At 37.5% G+C, this 26,394-nt stretch overlaps 1 long non-coding RNA gene and 1 pseudogene across 1 annotated transcript in view; one reads left to right on the forward strand and one right to left on the reverse strand.

Annotated features, from left to right (window-relative positions):
* The first annotated feature begins 7,911 nt into the window (after positions 1-7,911).
* On the forward strand, positions 7,912-8,540 carry LOC112923840 (thymidylate synthase pseudogene; annotated as a pseudogene).
* A 9,928-nt stretch (positions 8,541-18,468) lies between these two features.
* LOC140599712 (uncharacterized) overlaps positions 18,469-26,394 on the reverse strand; it is a 64,964-nt gene continuing 57,038 nt past the window's right edge. Inside the window, exons 3-4 of the long non-coding RNA XR_012002671.1 lie at positions 19,048-19,186; positions 18,469-18,574 (exon numbers count right to left, since the gene is read on the reverse strand). This is a non-coding gene — a long non-coding RNA (uncharacterized lncRNA). The remainder of the gene's footprint in view (positions 18,575-19,047; positions 19,187-26,394) is intronic.

Below are 26,394 nucleotides of genomic sequence, written 5' to 3' on the forward strand. Positions count from 1 at the left end.
AGTCAGAATCTTATTATGACTTCCATGGGCCAGAGTCACTTTTGCCTTCCTGGGCTTCCTCTCTCTCTCTCTCTCTCTCTCTCTCTCTCTCTCTCTCTCTCAGAATATATATATATATATATATAAATTGGAGGTAAAAGATCTGTACTCCAAAAGCTATTAAACATTGAAGACAGCACAAACTAATGGAAAGATAGTCCATGCTCATGAATTGGAACAACCAATATTGGTAAAATGTTCCTACTACCCAAAGCAATCTACAAATGCAATGCAATCCCTATTAAAGTGCCAACAACATATTTTACAAAATTAGAATAATCCTAAAATTTCTATAGAATGACTAAAGACTCCAGATAGCCAAAGTAGTCTTTAAAAAGAACAAAGCTGAAGGTATCACAATCCCAGATTTCAAGATACACTACAAAGTTGTAGTAATCAAAACTGTATGATACTGGCAAAAATAAACATATAGATCAAGGAAAAAGGATAATGAGTCAGGAAATAAACTCACACTTATATGATCAATTAGTCTATGATATAGGATGCAATAATATACCATGGGGAAAAGACAGTCTCTTCAACAAATGGTGTTGGCAAAACAGGACAGCCACATGCAAAAGAATGAAACTAGACCACTTTCTTACACCATACATAAAAATAAACTCAAAATAGATTAAATATTTATTTTTAAAAGATTTATTTATTTACTCATGAGAGACGCAGAGAGAGAGAGTCAGAGACATAGGCAGAGGGAGAAGCAGGCTCCTCACAGGGAGCCCAATGTGGGACTCCACCCCAGATCCCCGGAGAAAGCAGATGCTCAACTGCTGAGCCACCCAGGAGTCCCTGGATTAAGGATTTAAATGTGAGACCAGTAAACATAAAACTCCTAGACAGAAACATAGGCAGTAATTACTTTGATATCAACTGCAGAAACATTTTTCTAGTTATGTCTCCTCATGCAAGGGAAACAAAAGCAAAATTAAACTATTGGGAACACCAAAATAAAAAGCTTTGGCACAGCAAACGAAACCATAAACAAAACAAAGAGGCAATCTATTGAATGGGAGAAGATATTTGCAAATGATGTATGTGATAAGGGTTCAAAATTAAAAATACATAAAAATTTTATACAACTCAACATCAAAAAACCCCACAAAGAATTCAATAAAAAATGGACAGAAAAGATGAATAGATATTTTTCCAAAGAGGACATACAGGTAGCCAATAAACACAGGAAAAAATGCTCAGCTTTATTAATCATCAGGGAGAAATGCAAATTAAAACCACAGTGAGATATCACCTTCTAATTATCAGAATGACTAGTATCAAAAAGAGAAAAAACAAGTGTTGGAGAGGATATGGAGAAAAAGGAATTCTTGTGCCCTATTGGCAGGAATGCAAATAGGTACAGCCACTGTGGAAAACAGTATGGATGTTCCTTAAAAAAACAAAAATAGAAATACCATATGATATAGTAATTCCACTACTGGGTATTTACCTAGGGAAAATGAAAACACTAATTCAAAAAATATATGCACCCCTATGTTTATTGCAGTATTTTTTACCATAATCCTGCAAAATATAGAAGCAACCTAAGTGTTCACTGATCAAATGGATAAAGAAGTCGTGGTATACATATACAAGGGAATATTACTCCACCCTAAAAAAGAATAAAATCTTTCCATTTGCAACAATGTATATGATCCTAGAGGGTATAAGGCTAAGTGAAATATGTCAGTCAGAGAAAGAAAAATACCATATTATTTCATTCATGTGGAATTTAAGAAACAAAACAATTGAACAAAGAAGAAAAAAGAGACAAACAGATTCAAATATAGGGAACAAACTGGTTTGCCAGAGGGAAGTGTGGGGGTGGGGTGGATAAAATAAAAGGGATTAAGAATATGCCTATCTTGATGAGCAATGAGAAATGTATAGAATTGTTGAATTATTATATTGTACAAGTGGAACATATTATAATGTACATTAATTATACTTGAGTAAAAAAAATAAAAATTTGAAACAAAAAGAAATTGGCACAAGACAGATTAACAAGAGAAAATCTAATTATGTGCATGTGAGGAATCTACATAAACATGAGAGATTGGAAAGATAATCAGACAAAATAAGATATATATTTCAACCTAAAGTAAGTAGAATTGGGTAGAGGCATCCTTTAAAGGAATGAAAAGCAATTCACAAAAAGAAAAAGAGTAAATGTTTGGTAAACAAATGTTTGCTGGACCTTGTCTCTATGGTACACAGAGATGACTTCAATCAAACAGATCTTGCTAGGCTCCTCCTCGTCTCCCATACCTAGTTTAAATCACATGATAGGTATCTGGAACAGGTCCTCTATCTAATTCTTTTAGGCAATTAGTACAAGGAAAAAAAAAAACTTCCCGAATCTTCTGTTTCTTAAAAATAATCAGCCTAAAATAATCCACACGCCAAGAGATACATTTTGGGGTGGCAAATAAAAAATATTAAAAATTATATCTTATGATTGTTATTGGTATAAAGACATATATATTAATATCATATATTAAAAACTTTTCTTGGACCTAAAATTTAATTTTTTTTCCTTCTGATTGAAAAGAAATTAAAACTTGTTTATGAGCCATGGGCACTGTATCTCCTAATGAAGTCACCCTGAGAACAGTGTCCTGGGCATGGCAGCTGCTCAATTGTTGAATGGATTAAATGGATGGCATGGAATTCAGGATAGTTGGACCCTGCCTCACTTCCACCTAACTGGTTAATAATCATCATTAGTCCTGTATTTGTAAACCAAAAGGGTAAAATCAGTTGAGTTTCCTTTTGTTTTCTCAACTCCTTCTCCAAAATTCAGTGACAGTTATGGTTTGTGCCATATCATTTTGCCTTTTATTACACACATCTACTATCTTTTATTGCTTTTGTGATTGTTTGAAGTGTTAGTCTTATCTCTATGACTAGATTATAGAGTCTTTCAGGACTAGGATTTTATTGTATTTTTCCTTATAATGTTCCCAGAGTCTATAGCACAGGATATGTGATTAATATTTCCTGGTTATTTGTCTGATTACACTTTTAGGTTATTATATACATAAAAAATATAGAAAGAAATACATAGTTGAGTACTGGCTCAAGAGAGAAATGGCTTGAAAGGAAGTAGTGGGTATTCTGAAGCAGGACTTTTCAATCTTTTTCAAGTCATGTCCTGGCACAATAGGAAATGGCCACATTTGCCCAGCACTTGGCTAAATGAATCAGGCTGCTTGAAACCAGAGGTGACTCAGATCCCACCACACCGTTCAACAATACTTTATTTTGGAGGAGGAAAATTAATTTACCTTCTATGTTCTTGGCTGAGACCCCTCTGTAATAAAAGATTAACAGGAGAAAAAACAAACAGATGTTTAATAACATATATACCTCTGGTATACATGGGAGACACCCAGAAAAAAAAAAAAAAAAACACATAACTCTTAAATGGCCCAAGCTATGACCTCCAATACCATCTCCAGCTAAAGACAAAAGAAGTTGTGGACATGAGGGGTGGGGAGTCAGTTACCAGGCAAAGCAGAGTTAACAAGGGTTAAGTAGTTATGCAGATTTTTTTCAAATATTTTATTTATTTATCTCAGAAAGAGACAGTGAGTGAGAGAGCAGGAGCAGGGGTGGTGCAGAGGAGGCAGAAGGAGAGGGAGAAGTAGTCTCTCAGCCGAGTAGGGAGCGTGACGTGGGGCTCAGTCTGGCGACTCCAGGATCATGACCTGAGTTGAAGGCAGATGCTTAACTGACTGAGCCACCCAGGTGCCCCTAGTTATGCAAATTTAAGTCAGCTGCTTTCTCAACTGATTAGAGTTTCTAGAAATGTCATCATATTTCTTTTCCTGGTACAGAGAGGGGGCTATCCCTAGAAATGAAGATTTTCCTTATTAGTGTCAATGTCTCTTATAAAAGGATAACTTCTGTTGTTTCTTAAAAATAATCGGTCTAAGATAAGCCTTATAACAAACAGACATATCTTGAAGTGACAAATTGTGCTCCCCTGCAGTGCCATAACTGCTGGACAGCCTTCTCTGAGATCTGCCATAATTGCTGATGTAGAATTATTAACTAATTTCCAGTGATATAATAGATATGTCTCCTATCGGCTGGTGAGAGCCAATTGCTAAATTGTTAGGAATTTTGCCAGACCATTGTTAAATAGAACCATTGTTAAAAATTAAATTATATAAAATTATAAATAAATTATATTAATAATGAGTATAATAAATCCTCAAAGCTTTACATTTTGCCATTTTACGGTTGCATCTTTTCTTTCTTTCTTCTTTCTTCTTTCTTTCTTTTTTTCTTTTCTTTTCTTTTCTTTTTTTCTTTTCTTTTCTTCTTTTCTTTCCTTTTTAAGTGGGCTCTACACCCAGCCTGGAGCCCAGTGTGCAGCTTGAATTCATGACCCTAGATCAAGACTTGAACTGAAATCAAGAGTCAGACACTTAACCAACTGAGCCACTTAGGCATCCCAATTTCTTATATTTTATTGTTAGCTATGTTTTTTAAGTTATTTGTGCTTATTATATGCATATGATGGAAACAACATAATGGTGTGCTATACTACTCAAGCCCTCCCAACTCCAGTAACGTCAAAGTGGTAGATTGAAATTGGCCATGATGAAAGTATTTTCCCCAGGGAAATCAAAAAATACTGAAAATCAGCGCTTTTTCTTTCTAAAGGAAGAAAAGAGCTGTCTGTTAAGTGTCTATCACCACACTACTTTCCTTATCCCTCCTTCTTATATATATTGAAGGGGTTCAGAACAAGTCTCCCCAAAATGTGCTACTTTGGCCTGTGGACTGTTTTGAGCCAAAGGCAATCAAGACCCAGCAGACTCACGAATAACTTTTACTTCTCTTTTAAATGACCTAAAAGAATTTAGACAGGGGCCTGGCCCAGAAATAAAGCTATTACCAAGAGATAACATTTTTATCTGAATGACCTATCTGTATGGCAAGACAAAAATCTAATTACCAAACATCTGCTCTTCTTATCATCCTGTGAATCATCCTCCTCTCCTTTAAAACCCCAGGTCCCTATTCCATTCCTTAGCTCAAGATGGCATATAAGCCTCAATTGCCCGGGTTGTCCTTGGGTCTCATATTCTCGTTGGCCCCCATACATACATAATTAAATTTGTTTAGTCCTGTTAATAATGCTTTATGTTAATTTGATTATTAGACAGGTCAAAGAACCTAGAAAGATAGAATTAAAATTTTTTCCTCCCTAATGTACTTATACCTGTGTACATGTCTGTGCATCCATAAACACATATACATACAGCAGGTCTAGATTGAAGATATTCTGAGGGGCTATGCAATCGATAGTCAACAAGAAATGTTAGTAAATGTAGTAGGATCTATGAAATTGGAGTGATCCTCTGGGCAAATGAGCAAAGGGGAAGAAGGCACTTTTAATTCAGCCTTCAATTTGGCTGCTTTCCACCACTGGCATATGTCCAATTCCTACCCCCAATTCTCTACACCTACAACCAAAACTGTTGTGCTGCTCTTCGGTCCTTGGAACCCTGTTTGGTGACTATTGGTGACTAATCTTGTGAACTAATTTATACTTAGTTGTTAACAGTGCTTTAATGTATTATTTCTCCTAAGTAATACATTTTCATGTCCTTAAGACTCTTTCATGCCCTACCTCCTTGAACCAGTGAGAAGAAGCCTATTTAACTTTATTTAGCTTCATATAAACTATGTTGTATTTTGTCTGCTAATTTCAAAGGGTCTAGAAGTTTTGAGATCTTGTTATAAGGTCAATAACAGAAAGGAGTGATTGCTTACTCACAGTGAAGCAGGCAGTGAGGAGCGGCTATGAAGTAGTAGACCCACATATGAGAATGGGTCTTGCTATCAGCAGTAGTTCATCACGTGGGCTAGTAAAATACTTGCCCTTTTTAGTTGCTACTTTTGCCCTTATTTTACAGGTCAGAAAGGCAAGACTCCTAGAAATCAAGGGAATTGCTGAAGATCACAAGATGCTAATCCTAAATTACTAACTGCATAGTAACAATTTACTTCATAACTTAGTGGCATAAAACAATCATGTTATTAGGGTCCCAAATTATGTGAACTTGATATTTGAGAAAGGTTCAGCTGGACAATTCTGTCTTGGGGTCTCTTATGAGGCTGTGGTCAGATATCAGCTATATTGAAACACTTGGGGGCTAAAGCAGCTAAAAGCTGTCTCCCTTTCTCTCTCTTGAGAGATATTGATATTAAGATCTCTGTCTCTAGCTCTTTTCTGTCTGGAGCCATGTAGGGTGCAGAAGAGAAGAAAAAGAAGTTTCCTTCTTTGCCAGGACCCCTTAAGAAAAAGCAGAGATATTTTGCAAAGTTGAAAATCAAGCATCTGGAGAAAGAAGTTTGCCCAAAAGACACTTAAGCAAGCAGGAAGCTTATAGATTAAAAAAAAAAAAAAAAAAAGTTAAGCATTATCACAAGGAAGGTATACAGAATTGAAATTTGAATGGTCAGGATGTTAAGAAAAGCTGGCAACTTCCAAGTATCTGTGGAATCCAAATTGGCATTTGTCATCAAAATCAGGTATCAATGGTGTGAGCCCAAAGGTTTGAAAGCTGCTGCTGCTTCTTTGTCTTTGCCAGATCTTCAATAGCATCTTTGTTAAGCTCAACAAAGCTTCAGTTGACATGCTAAGGATTGTGGAACCACGCGTAGCATAGGGGTACCCAAACCTGAAGCCGGTGAATGTATTGATCTACAAGCGTTGTTATGACAAAATCAACAAGAAGTGAATTGCTTTGACAGACAACACACTGATTACTCAATCTCTTGGAAAATATGCCATCATCTGCATGGAGGATCTATTTCAGATCTATACTGTTGGAAAATATTTGAAAGAAGTAAAAACTCCTTATGGCCCTTCAAATTATGTTCTCCAGGAGGAGGAATGAAGAAAAAGACCATTCATTTTGTAGAAAGTGGAGATGCTGGCAGATCGGATTAATAGGATCATTAGAAGGATGAAACTAAGGTATCTACCATGATGATTTTTAATCTGATCAGTTAATAAATGACTACTTTCAAATTGAAAAAAAAAAGATGTATATTTATCTACCTACTTAACCTACTTACCTACCTGTCTAGAGTAAGAGAGAGTCTCAGAGCTTCTCCACATGAGCCAGTTTGGGCTCCCTCATAGCATGGTGGCCCCCAGCACACTTGGATTCCTTACACAGTGATTCAGATTTTTGTCACAAGTGGGAGGCAAGGGGAGGAGTTACATCGCCTTTTCCGATCTAGCTTCTGAGTCATATAGTGTCACTTCTGTCACATTCTTGGTTACGACAAAGTCACAAATCCACCCATTTTCAACTAGAGGAGAAATCAACTACACCCCTTAAGGTGAGAATGGAAAGGTTCTAGAAAGACATGTGGGATGACAGATACTGTTGTGGTCATCCTTGAAAATACTAGCTGATATAGATGATTATTCAACCAATCTAGAATTCCAAGCATAGTCTGTTTCTAGTCAAACTCTGCTCACTCTGCTGCACCATACACCATTCTCAAGGCTCCAGATGTGTGTTAATGTAGTGGCTGTCCAAGAAAGCAGGCTTCTCAGAAAAAAGTAAATGAGGGGAAAAGAAGTGCACAGAAAGGCCACACCACCTTGCCCATCTCCAGGGCCCCACAGTGGTGCCTGCAGCCTATCCATCCCTGTCTCCAAGCTGCAGTGCCAGCTGTCCTGGCCTACCATGCACAAGCAGGGTGCTGAGCCTTTGGCCGCCACTGTACAGGAAGCTGCAATACCCTAAGCAGATATTGTCCATCCTGTGCTCCAGGTTCCAGAAGACAGAGCACCCTGGCACCAGCAGGCTGGAGGTACTCAGCATGCAGGCACACGGCAGCCTGAGAGGTGAATTTCCTCTGCTGTTGACAACATGTGCATTCCGAAAGGGTGTTTTGGAAGAGTTGCTGTGATTTATCAAGGGATCTACAAATGCTAAGGAGCTATCTTTCAAGGGAGTGCGAATCTGGGATGCCAAAGCCTCCTGAGCCTTCTTGGGACACCTGGAATTCTCCAACAGAGAAGAGGATTTAGGCCCAGTTTATGGCTCTTGGTGGAGAGGCACTTTGAGGCAGAATACAAATATAAGGATTCAGATTATTCAGGGCAAAAAGTAGACCAATTACAAAAGGTGTTTGGCCAGCTGTCCTGGAGGTGAGGACATATGGGCTTGACTGTGCCCTCCAACGTGTCCAGCTACATGCCAGGCTCACCAATATGATCAATACCTCACAGGCCTGGAGCCAGATGACTTTGTATATACTTTGAAAATGCACATATTTACTTGAATCATGTTGAGCCTCTGAAAATGCAGCTTCAGTGAGAACCAAGATCTTTCCTGAAGCTCAAAATCCTTCAAAAAGTTGAGCTGATCCATGACTTTAAAGCTGAATACTTTCAGATCGTGGGTTACAGTCCTCACCTGACTATTAAAATGGAAATGGCTGTTTAAAGTGACTTTAAAGGAGGTGTTTGAAGGAGATTCAGTCTTCGAGGGTTGGACCAAATGTCCAGGGAAAACTCATTTGCCCTAAAGGGAGAAGGAACTAGGCCAAATATCTATTGGCTGACCAGTAGTTGTAGTTCATTAAAATTTAAGGATGTTGCCTCTGGCAAATGTAACCATAACCTCGAAGGTTCTCTTAGTAACAAAGGCCTTGATTTTGGTTAACTCAACAAGGATGTGTGAAAATGCTGATGTTGGGAATAAAGTCAGAGAGTGAAAATTTGCCTACTCTTAAAAACATGCACATGCATTTCAATCCCACATTTTTATGAAGAAGGTCAGTGAATTTCAAGAATTACATATAAGCTACTCCCCTAAATTTGAGCAAGCTGAATAACACCAAATAGTCATAAATATATACAGTTGTGGATATAAACATTTAAAGTTATATTTGCTTTATATATTACTATAATAAAAGAGTATTCTGCCAAACGAAACAAAAAAAAAAACCACTAAATGATTCACATGGGTTAGTTATTAGAATTAAATTTTAATTACTCTTCCTTAAAGAACTGGCAAAAATTTGGTATAATATGAAAAGGCAATTTTTTTGTTTGTTTGTTTCTTTTATGAATTTCCCTTCTGTGGGTCTTCAGCTGTCTTACCTAAAACTATTCTGTGCTGGGATCTTTTATTCCTCATATTGATGATGTCATTGTTTGCAGGAAATTCTTATTTTTTCCAATGCACTTGTTCAAAGTTCACCTTCAGTACTGCAAAGGAGGTATGTCCTTCCTGGAAAACACTTTGCAAAATGCCTGCTACTAGTATTTATAAATGGAGAATTGAACCTTTCTCTATTTGCCTGTCTCATTTTGGTTCTCTCTATATCTATGATCTGGCTTGACACTTTTGTTCTTCCTCTTTGCAAAGGAGAGGTTTTATAGTATGTGACTTTATTGGGTAAAGTAACTTCCTGGTGGGAACCTAAGCTGAACAAGAACCCTACTGAGCAGAAACTCAGACATCATGTCACCTCCAGTTAATGCAAACACCCTCCCAACATACACACACACATCATGCACTGTAGCTAAATGACAGTTTAATAACTTCTTGCCTAAATATATGGTGAAGGAGGGTACCTCGCCTTAGAACTTTTAGAGCACTATGGGCAGCCCCAGTGGCTTAGTGGTTTAGAGCCACTGTCGGCCCAGGGTGTGATCCTGGAGACCCGGGATCGAGTCCCACATCCTGCATGGAGCCTGCTTCTCTCTCTGCCTGTTTCTCTGCCTCTCTCTCTCTCTCTCTCTCTCTCTCTCTCAATCTTTCTCTCATGAATAAATAAATAAAATCTTTAAAAAGAAAAAAAAAGAACTTTTAGAGCACTAAGTGAGGTACTGGAAGAGAAACTTGGATATAGGAGCAAGACACAAGAATGAAAGAGTATAAGACTGGCCAGTTACCAGAAAAGACACTGCTAGTTTAGAGGAGGGGCTGCAATTCACAAAATGACATTGGGGCTCAAAGGTCACCCCGGTCACCCCAGTCTCATTCACAGTGAGTGGGACCCAATGCCTGACCACTCAAAGAGCACAGAAGAGATTAAGACTTTGAGACTAAGAGTATTCTGCCAAACAAACAAACAAAAAAAAAACCACTAAGTGCTTAGAGCAAAATAAACCTGGGTTTTGAATCTCAATTCCACCCCTCTTTGCCTTGATCAGTTAATTTCTGGGGCCAGGTTTATCACCTAAAAAATGGAGGCAAAAATAACTATAATTGTTATAGAAAGCAATTTTGTATAGTTGCTTACTGTGTCTGGAACATAATCAGCATTTCTTTCTTCTTTCTCCTCTACTCTTCCTCTATCTTCTCTTAGGATGAATCTAAGAAATGGGTTACAACTGAGCCCATGGTGAGGGAATTAACAAGCTCTGCTTTGAGACACTGGGAAGATAGAAGTGGAGACTGACATATTCAGCTAATCCAGGAGGGTAGATGGGGAAGCACTGCCTATGACAGCATCTGAAAGTGGCAGTTGGACAATGTAACGACATTTTTTTTTATAACTACATTTTTTAACAGATACAATGGCAAAATTACGTTAAGGACATGTGCAAGGACGATCATTGTGGCTTTGATTTTAATACAGTACTTATAAACTGGAAACATTTTATATATACCTTAATAATACATATATAATGGTTATGCTTAAAAATTATGATATATCCACATGATGGAATGATATGCATCCTTTAAAAAGAATGAGGTGGGGATCCCTGGGTGACTCAGGGGTTCAGCGCCTGCCTTTGGCCGGGTTGTGATCCTGGAGTCCCGGGATCCAGTCCTGAGTCAGGCTCCCGGCATGGGGCCTGCTTCTCCCTCTGCCTGTGTCTCTGCCTTTCTCTCTCTCTCTATGTCTATCATGAATAAATAAAATCTTAAAATGAATGAATGAAAGAAAGAAAGAAAGAAAGAAAGAAAGAAAGAAAGAAAGAAGTCAAACCATATGTGCTAATCAAAATATCTTCAAGATATGTTGTTAAATGAACATGCAAGCTGCCAACGGAATGTGATTTGATTGAGTTAGACTGTTTGCGTGTATAATGTGTTTATGTAAGAATATATATGATGGTGTAATGGATAATTACCAGATAATGGGGGTGGATTTTGTGGAATGGAGTAGAAATGAAGGATGTTCAGAGAGGAAGGTGTTTTACTTAAATTCTTGTAAGTAAAGAATTTTTGCTTGATTTTTTTTAATTAAGCATATATTTCTTTTCCAATGAACATTAAAAAACTAAAATTTTCCTTAAAAGCTACATAGCACAGAGAGAGGAAACAAACAAGCAAACAAAAATAGCCCCGTGATAGCAAGAGATAGTTACAAAATTAAAATTCTCAGGTGGCATTTTATGCTCACCATTTGCAGCAGAGGCTCCCTAGAACAGGTTCATGCTGAACACAGACAGGATACAGGATAATGAAAATTACGTAATTGACCTGAAGGAATCCACAGGTAGGATGTTTAAAGAAAATGTCTGGATGTTTGTTCATACTCATTTTAGTGGTTCAGTCCTGGCTGCTCATTAGAATCACCTGGAGAGTTTTAAAAATCTATAAGACTCGCTGGCAAAGATGCTGATTTAATTGGTCTAGGGAAGGGCCAAATGTTTTAAAAGAACCCCAGGCAATTCTCATGTAACCTGGGTAGAAAACCACTCATCTAAACTGTTTATTACCTCTCATGATAATCAACACGCAATTCTTGACCATCTACTGCCCACCAGCTTCTGTGGTAGCCATGAACTATACAAATATGAAGTGATAAAAAAAAATATATAAGAATGGGTAAGGGACTGAATAGACATTTTTCCAAAGACATACAGGTGGCCAACAGACACATGAAAAGATGCTCAGTATCACTAATCCTCAGAGAAATGCAAATCAAAGCACAATGACCTATCCCCTCACATCTGTTAGAATGGCTAGTTTCAAAAAGATAAGAGATACTGACCGAGTGTTTGCCAAGATATAGAAAAAAGAGATCTCTTGTGTACTGTTGATGGGTATATAAAAAGAAAGAAATCCTGCTATTTGCAACAATAGATAGATAAATCTTGACAGAATTATGCTAAGTGGAATAAATCAAAGACAAATCTCACTTATATATGGAATCTAAAAAAGTTTAATTCATAGAAGCAGGGAGTGGTTAACCAGGGGCTGAGGGCTGGGGAAAATGGACAGATGTTAAGTCAAAGAGTATAAACTTCCAGTTATAAGCTAAATAAGCTCTGGGTACAGCATGATGATTATAGTTAACAATATCTTATTACAGGGACGCCTGGGTGGCTCAGTGGTTGAGCGTCTGCCTTTGACTCAGGGCATGATCTCGGAGTCCCGGGATTCAGTCTCACATCAGGCTTCCTGCATGGAGCCTGCTTCTCTCTCTGCCTGTGTCTCCGCCTCTTTCTCTGTCTCTCATGAATTAATAAATAAAATCTTAAAAAAAAATTGAATTACATACTTGAAAGTTGTTAAGAGAGTAAATCTTAAATGTTCTCACCATATATGCATACAAAATGGTAATTATGCGACTAATTGAAGGTGTTAGTTAATGCTATGATGGTAATCATTTTGCCATATATACGTATTAAGTTAACACGTTGTACACCTTAAACTTACATAATGTTATGTCAATCATATCTCAGTAAAGTTGGATAAAAATCAATTAATCAATCAATCATAGGACCAGCCCCCAAATATTTAGGACAAGTGACAAGATATTTGGAACATTTTAATGTTTCTGTAACTGTGCAGTTGGTAGATGACAAGCAGAAAATACTTTAAAAATAAGGAGTGGCATATAAAATAATATGTTCTATTTTTATTAGTGGATAACTGAATAAAGTAGGCTCAGTGGTATGTGTACCAATTTAAAAAGAACTATCATGTATGTGATAATAAGTATTCCAAGAGCTTGCCTAGTACCTGAGCCATTTTATACCAAATGTGTTCCATGGGCCAGCAACATTATCATTATCATTGGAAGCTTGTTTGAAATGAAGAATCTCCAACTTCAAGCAAACCTACTAAATCAGAATCACCACTGAACAAAATCTCCAATGATTCATAGGCACATTTAAGTTGAGAAGCATTTTGTTAGCTCTTAAAAGAATTTAAAACATTTTAGACTTCCTTGACCAAATCCTATTTTATTGACATTAACTACAGATTTGGTTATCCTGAAATCAAATGGCTTGCTTTATGGAGAATCATAAATGGTATACATTTCAACCACTGCTATAACAACAATGACATTAATAGATTGACATTTTTTTAGCAGCTACTATATGCTGGGCACAATAGATACTTTATAAATACTATTTTCACAAAAACTCTAAAGAGGTAGGTATTATTTTTCCCCATTTATTGATGAGTCAAAAAGTCTTACAGCTGATAAATGATAAAACTAAAATTTAAATATAAAAACTGATTAAAAACTCAGTTGTTTTACTATACTCCACTGGCTTTTCAATGCTGATCATAGTTGTGATGCCAGAGCAGAGTATTTACTACACTTTCAAAAAGTTATTAAAAATCATTTTTAAATTATTTCAAAAAATTATTTAAATAATCTCTAATTAATTTAAAGTTACAGGCATTGCAGAACCACACAATAACAAGAGGGGAAAGTTACATCATAATCCATGAGTTGGTCAATCATGTATTATATTTTATTTCACACACACACACACACACACAGACACACACAATTTCACTTTGCATAATTATTTGATCTATCGGTGTATTCAGAAAACTTGCAGTGAAAATATTCAGGCCCTGAAATGTAGCCAAGAAGAACATTTTGTTCAAATTGCAAATAAACATTAATAAAAATAGGTTTATTCAAAAATAAATATGGAGCTTTTCAATACAGAAAATGTGCAAAGGTATATAGGCTAGCTTCTAAGTGGGTCTTATCTTTCCTGAAAAAATGCCAAAGTAGAAAATCAGTCTGAGATGAAAAAAGCCTTGATATCATCTATCATATATCATAAGATGACATTTAATCCATTTCCTTACTTTGAAGACTGATTAAACTTCAGATGAAATTCAGTTAATAAATGCATATTAGCACAATACATCCCCAAGGCATATCCCTCATAGTAACAAAGCTTCTCCCCGCTGATCTGTGTTAGCTCCTACCTTGGACTTAGGACTTGAACAATTTTGTGGCAAACAGGTGTTGTTCTGGCCAAGTAAAGTCAGTTTTTTCTTATAGCTACTAAAAAAGCAATAGAAGACTAATCACTGACCATAGAAGTAATATATTTTCAGCATGGCTGGACATATCTGGATATACATATGTCCAGTCATGCTGAAAATATTCAAAACAAGGAATTGTACCAGGGTGATGTGAAGAATTTAATTAAACATGAGGTGTCTAAATCCTCTCTTAGATTATGCTTCTGTGGCACATAGGGAATGTTAAAGAGTTAATTGAATTTGGCATTTGTGTTCAACCAGTCGCCACATCTTTTACTTGGCTTTATCCAGAAGAAGAACAAACTCATACATTCATGAAAGTAGGTAGTTTCACAACTTGGAAGAAAGGGGCCACCAAAGTGAGGCTCCTACAGTCTCCCCTAAACCTGGGACATAGGGATGCTATCTCCCTTGGTGTTTAGATTTCAAAGATATGACCCCAAAGTCTTTTTTTTATTTTTTAAAAATGTTTTTATTTTAATTAAATTCCATTTGCCAACATATAGTATAATACCCAGTGCTCATTCCATCACGTGCCCTCCTTAATGCCGGTGGCCTTGCTCTGTCATAAAGCCAACAAAAGGCCTATTTAGTAAAATACTAGCAAACAAAATTCAACAGTACATTTTAAAAAATCACATACCATGATCAAGTGGAATTTATTCCTGGGTTGCAAGGATGGCTCAACATTCACAAATCAATGTGATACATCACATCAATAAGAAAAGGATAAGTACTATATGATCATTTCAATAAATGCAGAAAAAACATTTGACAAAGCACAAGATCCATTAATGATAAAAACCCTCAACAAAGGAGGTTTAAAGGGAACATACCTCAACATAATAAAGACCACATAAATTTTTATCTTAAAAATATTGAGTAAAACGTATATTACAATTTATTATACTATGATTCTCAATCCCCTATTCTATTCCTGGGCCAATACAATACTGGTTGAAATTTAAGGAGAAAAACCATTTACTCTTCTGAATGGAGATTTTAGAAATCTCCATTTAGTAGGCTCTATGCGGAGCTTGAACTCATGACCCTGAGATCAAGACCTGAGCTGAGATCAAGAGTTGGGCACTTAATGAACTGTGCCACCCAGGTGCCCCTGTAATCTCCATTTTGCAATACTCAACACTCATTCATGATTAAAAATAATAAGTAAGTCAGGAATATAAGGAGTCATCTTTAGTCAGGTAAGAAGTATTTATTATTTAAGTCAGGAGCTAAGCAAGGATATCTGCTATGTCTACTCTTCAGTGTTGTTCTGGAAGTCCAAAGCAATGGATAAGACAAGAAAAACTAATAAGAGAAAGAATCTCTCAAAAGAAAAAGATAAAAATCATCACTTTCAAATAATAAGTCTTTCTTCCTATCCAGTCCAACACTAGCAATTTCCCTATTTTTCATCACTTTCTTGGTAGCATTGTTTCTAACTTCTTGGAGATTTCCTCAATTTTATCTTCCATCACTGTTTAATTTCCAAGAGCTTTTCTCCTTTCTAATGTTTCCCTTTTCCTCTTATCCTGTTTCTCTTAAAAAATGCAATCTCCTCTCATCTCTTTGGCAATATTAGGATAGTTGGGTTTTTTTCTAATGTTTTCTTATGCTCCTTGCATTTTTCTATTTCCCATGAATTTCCTTCTGCCCTGCCCTCCCCACTTTGCTTTGGGCTTATGTTTTTCATTCTAATGGCTTTCCTCAAATGCCTGGTCATCTTGGTGGATCCATTGATAATTAAAAATCTGTTCCTGGGTCGGGGCAGAGTTTGCTGACTTCTGGGCTTTCCTGCAGGCTGACCAAGGCTGACCTCTCTTTTTCCTGCAGGCTGACTCACCATTTTTCTGGGACACCCACAAATCACTGAAAATCTTTCTCTTGGACTCGTTTCTTTCTCATTTTTTCTATTTAAGTATTAATCTGGCTTCTAGAGATATTAATACCAAGCAGGAGAGAAGAACTAAGGCATTCCTCATTCAATATGTATACCTTTACTCACTGATCTATTTTCTGGATGTGCCCCTCACCCCTTCCTCAGCTGTGCCAACTTACCCTGAGACCATATCTTGCCTGGTTTAACTTCTCTAGAGTAGAAGAAGAATCCGGCTGCATATGGTAGGAGACTTTTTTTTTAAGAATATTTATTTATTTATTCATGAGAGAGGCAGAGACATAAACAGAGGAAGAAGCAGGCTCCCAGAGGGTAGCCTGATACAGGACTCAATCCCAGGACCCCAAGATCATGACCTGAGCCAAAGGCAAACACTCAACCACTGAGCCACTTAGGTGCCAAGGCAGGAGACTTTTATACACTTTCATCTTCCAAAATTCTCTTGACATCTCTTATTTATTATTTTATCCTCTCCATTTTAATCATATCCCAGTTTTAAAAAGGAGTGGAGACAAAAGGCTTTGTCAGTCTGCCATGTTTAACCTGCAACTCATGCTTGAATATTAGTCCAAAGTCCTTGAATATTAGTCCAATTTCAAGTTTTATACATTCAGCAATTCCTCAGTATGAGTGAATTATGAGTTTTGCAATACCAGAAGCTCAAACCCACAATACTATGAAATGAGCAAGAATAAAAGATGTAGCACCTAAAAGTGTTAAGTTCTGAGAAGCCACTGCAGCCATTGCAAAAACTCTGGCAAGCTCTCAATTTGAGCAGTAAGAGGCCTGAGCAGTAAGAGGCAAAAAAGGGAATTTCAAAGCCAGGTAATCTTGAATCTCTGCACCTCAACAGCAAGGGGTCACTTTTTTAAAAATCTCTTTAATTTACCCTTATTTCATTGAATTATAGATGCCTGCCCTAAAGATTAGAAATGAGGCAGGGTTATCCTACAGAGAAGAACAAGAAGAAGTCCAAAGCTTTTCTCTAAATCCATTATAATTGCAAGATCTGTTAGATGACACCCAAGGCCCTATGCTTAGTTTTGTGTTTTGGACAAAGGTGTTTTGGACAAAAGTAAAAATCTCAAAATTTCAAGGATTTTCAAATAGAGGCCCAGAGATTACCCTAATTCCAGTCAATCACAATTGGATAAGAGGGACTGCTTTAACCATGGGAGAACACAGAGGAGAGCATAGCTGCAGTTAGCAGGCGACATAAAACTTACAAATCAATCACAGAGAATCAAAAACATTCCTTGTTGTCATTTTCACCTTCCCTGAATGTGTTATTGGAATTGTTATGTGGCCTTTAGCTTTCACAGTAAAAGAAGTGGCTGGGACCCAGACAATTATTCCTAGATATGTAGAAATAAAGTGAGGAGGCTTCAGATAATATATAGTTGCACTAAATCAATATTTGTTGGCAGTACATCTAAATATCGAGTTTCCCACTTGATGAAATTCAGACTGCGTAAAGAAGACTAACTGCTACTCAGAAAACCCTTGAAACTTCTGTACATAACTCAATATCTTTTCAAACAAAAGTCACTGCAGGGCTCCTTAAATATCAAAATACTCTAGAATAAATAAGAAAGAATTCAAATTATAAAACTTGAAGCAAATATGATTTTACAGTAATCGTCTATTTCACAAGAATGAATAAGACAGTCCTAACGCTCATTCTGTGGGGAGTTTGGGAGAAAAAGAAAACAGTCCTCTAGTCAGTAGGACAGGACAGAATAAAACACATCAGCAGCAGCCAAAATCCCCACAACTGACAGAAACATAAAGCTCATATAAATACTAATCAACACAACATGTTAATCCTATTTGTAAAAAGTATTAAGGAAAGATGACAAGGGCTTCTGAAATGATGAAATGTGTGCATTTTAGCTCCAATTTAAGATCTAAAAATTGAGAGCATCCCTCTCTTTTATCCCCCATACACTATTAGGCAGTCAATCTAGACATAACTCTTTAAGATTAATTCAGTCTCAACTGTGACATTTTGTCTTCCTGAATCACTTTTCTCTTTTCCCTGTTCCTAACAGTGAGCTGAGGTTTACCTAGTATTCAGACTGTTACATGATTGTTCCACAGGCCACTAAAAGCAATGGAAACAGCCCCAGTTACTATGGGCATTGCTGTCTTAGCCTTATGGGCAATAGCAGCAGGCACATAGACCAATTTTAAATGGAATATTGGCAAGATGTATAGAGATTATCCTGTCAAAAATCAGTAGAAGATACGTTTATGCTACTTACCTGTAGAGAAAGGTATCCTCTTCTTGAGCTCATTCATTTTCAACCTAATGTAACCTGGAAAAACCTAATATGGTGCTTCATAACTAAGATAGAAAGTAGGACTTTCACTGGAAAACAAAACAAAACAGAAAGACAGGAAGTAAGATATATTTGTTCTCTAAAATTCTTTTTCAGAAACATTGCAGCCAATGCTTACTATTCTTTTAGATCCACTTGGTGATATTGCTATCATTTTTTAAATTAATTTTCATAGAGTAGCAGACATAAATCTGACTTTCATAAAATCTCATTTTGCTAATAAATGAAACATCTTTCTCTTTCTTGCAAACTAAGCGAGGGTTGGGGGGTAGGAGAGGTAGTTTCTTCCCAGATTATGTGATTATGATAGCTTAAATGGGGTTCTCCCTTAAGCAGATCCTGAGCCAAGAATGTGGCTACAAGTGATCTATTAAGGATGTGCTATTCAAATAGGCAGTGAGAAGAAGGAGGAGGATTAGAAAGGGGACCAAGTCAAGTAAAGGTGATGTTTCGAGGAGGAAGTCCTAGGCTTGGCCTGATCCTGAGGGGAGACTGATTATACCTCACAGTTTCTCCATATGGAAGCAGAGAGCTGAGCTTTTATACTCCATCACCCAGTTGTTGGTTGCTAATGCCCAGAAGGGATGGGGAGGGACTCTTCTAGGCTCCTTCACCTCTTCATTCTGGCTGCATGGGCAATCCTGTGAAGGTACAGGAGTGGAATGTTAGCAGGGTTAAATTGGGAAGCTGGAGAATTGATCCAAAGGCCTCTAGGCAAGGTACCTTATATCTGCTGTAAAGGGTATTCATGTTGTGTTATTTTAACCTGGAACAGAAAGTTTCCCTTCTTCTTACATCACTATCTATGATCTATATCCTATTCATAATGTCCTGTTGAGGACCCCTGCTTTTGAGATCTGCTACTTGATAGTCTCTAAACTCCAAGTCTTTCACATTACATTACATCTCTGGTTCTGTAACATGAAGCATTTTATGATCAGCCTGTGTCAAAGCCAAGGTATTCCCTAATATAAGGGTGAGGGGCTAGTTTGGCAATTTGAGGATGAAAGCCGAGTTTGAAGAGAATCCAGATAGCTTCAAAAAGTTCTCACAGAGACTTCTTTGCCTGACTCCCAGAGCGCTTAGGGCCCATGTGAGCTCAAACTTAGCAGGGAAGATAGGACAGAAGGAAGAATAAGTCTTCCTCCCTAATTACCAAGAATGATAATTCCATCATGAATGGAAAAGATCCAAGGCTGTTGGCCTCTGGGACATAGTTTGATATTTAATGTCCATATTTCATTCTTTGTTTTTAAAAATGAGTCAGACTATAAGAACTGAATTATGTATTCTCTTCACTTCTACAAACCAAAAAAGTCTTCCCACTTTGCCTTTATTTCCCTTATAAAAACCCTTTTTTAAAAAAGGGTAATGATTATTGTTCCATTATGTGTTTACAAAATCTAGGAAAAACTTACAAATGAATATAACACTTAGGAATAATGAATTATTTATTGGATCTTTGCTTGAACTCTGAAGTCTGATCAAAGAAAACTTCTGATACTTATTCTATTAATTATGAATGGCAAACCTTCATGCTTTCTGCTAAGAGTATTAAATGTCACAAATCAGCCCAATTCCTCTTGATTCTTTTCCTCTACATGGCAGGGAAATTTTCCCTCCTCTGAGTTCAGCTTGTGTACCTCACAACCCCACCTGTGAGCTTCCACCTGCTTAAATTCTTCTCAGCCTTCAGGCCAGTAGAAATGCCCCTCCTTGAAGAACAGTTCCCAGGTTTTTCCCACTGAAAGTAATTTTTCCCTCCAATGATTCAGCATCTCTATGATCTCACCTTTGTACTCTAATCCATGTAGTTAGCTGTTTTCCCATCTCCCAAAATAGATTTTAAGTTCCAATTCATTTTCGCATTTCTATAGCGACTAAAGAAAGGCTTAACATATAGATCTTAACAGATGTTGTTAAGTTGAATTTGCTTATTTAAAGGAATATTTGGGGGGCACCTGGGTGGCTTAATCAGTTGAACATTCAACTCTTGATCTCAGCTCAGGTCTCGATCCCAAGGTCATGAGTTCAAGCCCTGCATTGGGCTCCATGCTGGAAGGGGAGAGCTAGGTAGGTAGGTAGGTAGGTAAATAAATAATAAATAAATAAATAAATAAATAAATAAATAAATAAATAAATAAATAATTTTGCGCCTCTACAACGTACTGGAAAATGTGCATAAAAAGATGAAAGTGACAGTTCTTGAGCTTCTAGTCAAGGTTTAAAGACAACCATATTAAAAGAAAAAAGGCAACAGATTTTACTAAATACTGTAGAAGGAGTTGAATACAAAGTGCCATGGAGTATCACAACTGCATACAAGAGGGTAGTAGGTATCTTCTCCATTAAAGACAAGGAAGATCAGGCTGATGGACATCATATGGTAACCATGGTGGGTTAGGACTTGAAGAGTGCTCATCACACTCTCAGACCAGTGTTCCTTCTACTTACCATGGGAGTTCCACTCTAGACAAGAGTTGGAGGGCTTCCCCTTGGAAGAGAGTACACAAAATGGCTATAAGACTCAGGTAGTTTGCCCAGCATGTGTTTAAAAAAACAAGAACCTAGTTTCTGGATGTAGTCAAGTTTAACCTTGAATATGGCCAGAGTATCCAGTCCTGAAAGATCCCCTGGAACAAATTCAAGGACATGAAATCCCACTAATATTGATTGCTATGAGTTCTTTTCAGTGTGGTTCTCTTTTTTAAAAAGGGAAAATACTCATATTATTTTAGGATATTAAGCTAATTTGTACTTAGGTATTCTAAGATAGTTTTTGTTCCTATGGAAGAACCATGATGTTGGTAAAAATATTAGATAGACATTTGAGAGTTTTAAGACTTGTGTGAGCAATTAAAACAGTGATGTGAGCCATGAGAGAATGACAGAATACAGCCCTAAAGTATTAAGGGAAGCAAACGCTGGAATTTTTTTTTTTTTTTGAAAACACACATATCAAAGGTATCTTTTTGGACTTCACAGTTAAGAAAAATAAAGGAAATTATATTAGAAGTAGAAAAATAGCACAAAAACTTAGATTCTCCCTCTTAACATTTGGCTGGAGAAAAGTGAGCATTGGGAGAAAAATAACTATGTAGGAAAAGACACGTTTGTTCACCATCCCTGAGTAGTTTCATGAATTCACCTTCAGTAAATGAAGTCCTGTTACTTCTCTTTAGACTGCTACAGAGCTCATGGCATCAAAGGACCAGTGTTATTCTATTCATAACCCTTTCCATAGTGTTTCATTCTACAAACCTGAAGAGGGCTCCTCCTACTGTTTAAATGGCAGATTGCGATTCTGTACCTCTCCGGTGGCAGTTTAAGGTAAAAGAGGACTGTTCCACACTACAGCCTCACACCAGCACTGATTATATCCCAACTTCCTTGTGAGCCTGAAGAATTAGTCACTGTGGATCTTCATTACAACACAGCTAATGAGTAAATAAAATCAAGAGGGAAAAGGATAATTTGGTTAAATATGCACTAGGGATGGAAAAACAGACAGGGACATTAATTCTACTTACAGGGTTTGGCTTCAAATCAAGTCACATCATGACTAGTTATCAGCTGCTATTAAACATAAATCATCAGAGGTTTCACTATAAAACTCTTCAGCTTAGTAAGATGCTGGGAGAACCAGAATATAAGTGTATTTAGGTATCAGTACCAGTTTTTGGTAAAATTCACACCAAAGGTAGTTCATTATAGGTTTCTCCATACGCCTTTATTTAAATGGAAAATCAACCATTACAATCAATAAAGTTGGGCTGATTCTATTGCCTACTTCAAAGCTTTCGGTGGGTGTTCTTTAGCAACTCCCTTCTGTTTGGTCTAAAGGCAAAGGTCATTTTCTCAGGGCAGGTGTGTTCAGCAAGAAAAGAGCTGTGTAACACCCTCTGTATGGAAAATTCTCAGCAGAATGAACTTCAATGTTTTATAACCCTGAAACACACTGAAGGCATTCTAGGCAGTGAAAGAACAGTGTATTGGGAGTTTCTTTAATAAATATGAGTCTTGTCAAAATGTAAGGCTACAAAACCAAATAAACACATACTTTTTCTTTAAAAAAATAAAAAAAGACTTATTTATTTATTTGAGAGAGAGAAAGAGCACAAGTAGGGGGAAGGGCAGAGAAAAAGGGAAAGAATCTCAAGCAGATCTCCCACTGAGCATGGAGCCCATCCTAGGACTTAATCCCAACACCCTGAGATCATAACCTGAACCAAAATCAAGTCAGATGCCCAACTGACTGAGGCACCCAGTGCCCCCCAAGAAATACATTTCAAGTCCTTCTGTAAAAGACATAAATATCAGCTGTCTTAGTGCTGGACTGGCCCCAGGAAGAGTTGGCAGCCATCGAGGAAAAAGCAAAATAGGAACATTGGCATGCATCTTCAAAGCACTGTATTTCAATCCTCTTTTCTCCTCAAACCTCTGATCTCATTTCCATCATCCTTACCCTCAGCAGACAATTTTGTCTCTGACTTCACAGAGAAAAGAGAAGCCATTAGATAGCCCTTATTTTCTTACAAATAAAGAAAAATCTCTCTAAATTTACTTGCATCTGCATATATCCTCCCTCTCTCTCTCCTCTTTAATATTGACAAAAATGTTCTTCTCAAAGGCCAGAGTTCTCTGTGTTCTCTGGGCCCTCCCTTCTCAGCCCTCCCTTGTCTAGGCTCCCCTATCTCTATTCATTTTTAAGGTGAGCCCATCCACTCCCATGACTTCAGTACATTTGGGTCTATGCAGGACTTTTCTAAAGTCCTAGATTACTTACTTATTTGACAACTCCACTTGGACAACCCACTCTCAACAGGAGCTAAACATGTGAATTCTACATGAATACCACTGCCTTATTGGTGATGCCAAACTCAGTAAAACACACAGCCCTCCATTCTGTTGCTCAAGTCAGTTACCTAGAGAACTTGGTCACACTTCCCTGGTCCTTGCCTCCATGTCTAATAAAATACCAAGTTTAAAAATATGACTCAGATTTACCCTCTCCAATTCTGTTATCATCACCATAGAACCATCCACAACCACTGCTCACTTGGACTATTGCATTGGCTTCCTAACTCATCTCCTGTATTCATTTCTGCTGCTCTTCATATAGTAGCTTCTCTGTCCTTTTTAGAAACCAAACCAAACCAAACCATCAAGCTATCATTCCCCACCGCAAACCTGCTCAGTGGTGTTTCACTGCAAATGAGTTGGCATAATGAGCATGGTTCTGATGAACTGTCTCCATGCACCCCTCTAGCCTCTTCTAGATCCCCTCCAATTTCCTCAGCAGCTTTCTTTGATCCTTGAATAGGCCTGGCTTCCCAATTCAAGCACTCAAGGGAAGATCTCATCCTCGCTGTTAACCTAACTCCTACTTATCTTTAAGATAAAAGTTTAAATGTCTCTTCATCAGACAAAAATACTCCCCAGTCTTCATTTCTCTACTCTACTCACCCCCTACTGAATTAGATTCTATTCTTGGAATACTTTCAACTTTTTATTCCTTGCGGTCACCAGAATTACATTGTCATTTTTGCTCATGGGATATTTCTCCTGTTTATAAGTACAGTGGCAAAAAGTATATACTCAGTAAATGTTTGAATGATGAATGAAGAACGTCTGGGTGGCTCAGTGGTTGAGCATCTGCCTTTGGTTCAGGGGGTGATCCTGAGATCCGGGATCGTGTCCCACATCAGGCTCCTTGCAGGGAGCCTGCTTCTCCCTCTGCCGGTGTCTCTGCCTCTCTCTCTCTGTGTCTCTCATGAATAAATAAAACCTTAAAAAAAATAAAGTTTGGATGATGAATGAATGTATGTTATGTATGAAAAGCGTTATGTTCCTAAGTATCATTTTTATAATTTTTTTCCTTTTTTTTTTTTCAGAAAGAGAGAGTGCATATATGTCCTGAGAAGTAGGGGAGGAGGGGGAGAGAGGGAGAATCTTAAACAGCCTCCATGCCTAGCATGGATCTTGATGCGGGTCTTGATATGATGACCCGGAGATCATGATCTGAGCTGAAATCAAGAGTTGGACACCTAACTGACGGAGCCACCTAGGTGCCCTTATTTTTATAATTTTTATAATCAGCAAGTAGAAATTGGCTCAAACAACTTCAAATAGTGATTTGAAATTGGAGTTGAGTATATGTATGTGTATACACATACACACACACACACACACATATATTTCCCATTCTTCTCAAGAATCTTTCCTTTTATTAAGCACTATGCTAAGTTCCATCAGAAATTAGTGGTGTGAACAGCAAAGTAAATTTCTTCATTTCCTGCTACAGACAGAGATTAGGGCATCCTATCAAGTGATAAAAGCATTTGGAATTTCCCTTTCTCAGTAGCTAAATGCCTGCATTGTATGCCATTCCAAACAATGCCCAGTATGGTTCTGGGAAGCTGCTTTTTCCTCCTGTGGTCAGCCTTTTGATCAATCAAAAATACAGTCTCTATCACATACTCTCCTGCCTTAAACAGTAGAAAGAACTTTGGGGGATCTAATTCACCATAGCAATTTATTTCAGAGTGGACCCCAGACTACCTGCCTCAAAATAACAATATGTACAAAAGAAAGTTCTCACACCCCACCCAGGGCATGATCCTGGAGACCAGGTATCGAGTCCCACGTCGGGCTCCCTGCATGGAGCCTACTTCTCCTTCTGCCTGTGTTTCTGCCTCTCTCTCTCTCTCTCCTCTCTGTGTATTCTCATGAATAAATAAATAAAATCTTTAAAAAAAAACCCAGGAAACAACAGATTTTGGCAAGGATATGGAGTAAGGGGCACCCTCTTACACTGTTAGTGGGAATGCAAACCGGTGCAGTCACTCTGGAAAACAGCATGGAGGTTCCTCAAAAGGTTAAAAATAGAGCTACCCTATGACCCACCAATTGCATTACTAGATATTTACCCAAAAGATACAAACACAGTGATTAGAAGGGGCACATGCACCCCAATGTTTATAGAATCAAAGCCCACAATAGCCAAAATATGGAAAGAACCCAGATGTCCATTAACAGATGAATGGATAAAGAAAATGTGAGATATATATATATATATATATATATATATATATATATATCCTATATATCTGGAATGTAATATTACTTAACCATAAAAAAAGAAATCTTGCCATTTGCAATGATGTGGATGGAGCTAGAGTATATTATAAGTGAAATAAGTCAGAGAATGACAAATACCATACGATTTCACTCCTATGTGTAATGTAAGACACAAAACAGATGAACATAAATGAAAGGAAGGAAAAATAAGATGTAAACAGAGAGAGAGGCAAACCATAAGAGACTTTTAACTCTAGGAAATAAACTGAGGGTTGCTAGAGGGGAGGTGGGTGAAGGGGATGGGGTAACTGGGAGATAGGCATTAATGAGGGCACTTGTAATGAGCACAAGGTATTATATGTAACTGATCAGTCACTAAATTCTACCCCTAAAGCTAATGAAACAGTATATGTTAACTAAATTGAATTTAAATAAATTTTTAAAAAGAACCACAGAGCTACAAAAGGTAGCTTAATCTAGGTTAAGCTGAGTTTAGCTAGGTTTAATCCTGAGTTTTTACGAAAGAAAAATACGACATTTTCCACCTGTCATGTTAGACCTAATCCCATTAATTACAGTGTTGCCATGAAAGACAGGGAGAGGCTGGGACACGGAGATGGACACATACCCATCCAGTGTCAGGGCACAGAGGAAGTGCAGGTCAACAGACAGGATATAGAATGCTTCAGAGGGGCAGCCCAGGTGGCTCAGTGGTTTAGCACCCCCTTCGGCCAGGGTGTGATCCTGAGGACCCCCGATGGAGTCCCGT

The sequence above is a fragment of the Vulpes vulpes genome, chromosome 7 (assembly GCF_048418805.1).
Source record: "Vulpes vulpes isolate BD-2025 chromosome 7, VulVul3, whole genome shotgun sequence".
Classification (NCBI taxonomy): Eukaryota; Metazoa; Chordata; class Mammalia; order Carnivora; family Canidae; genus Vulpes; species Vulpes vulpes.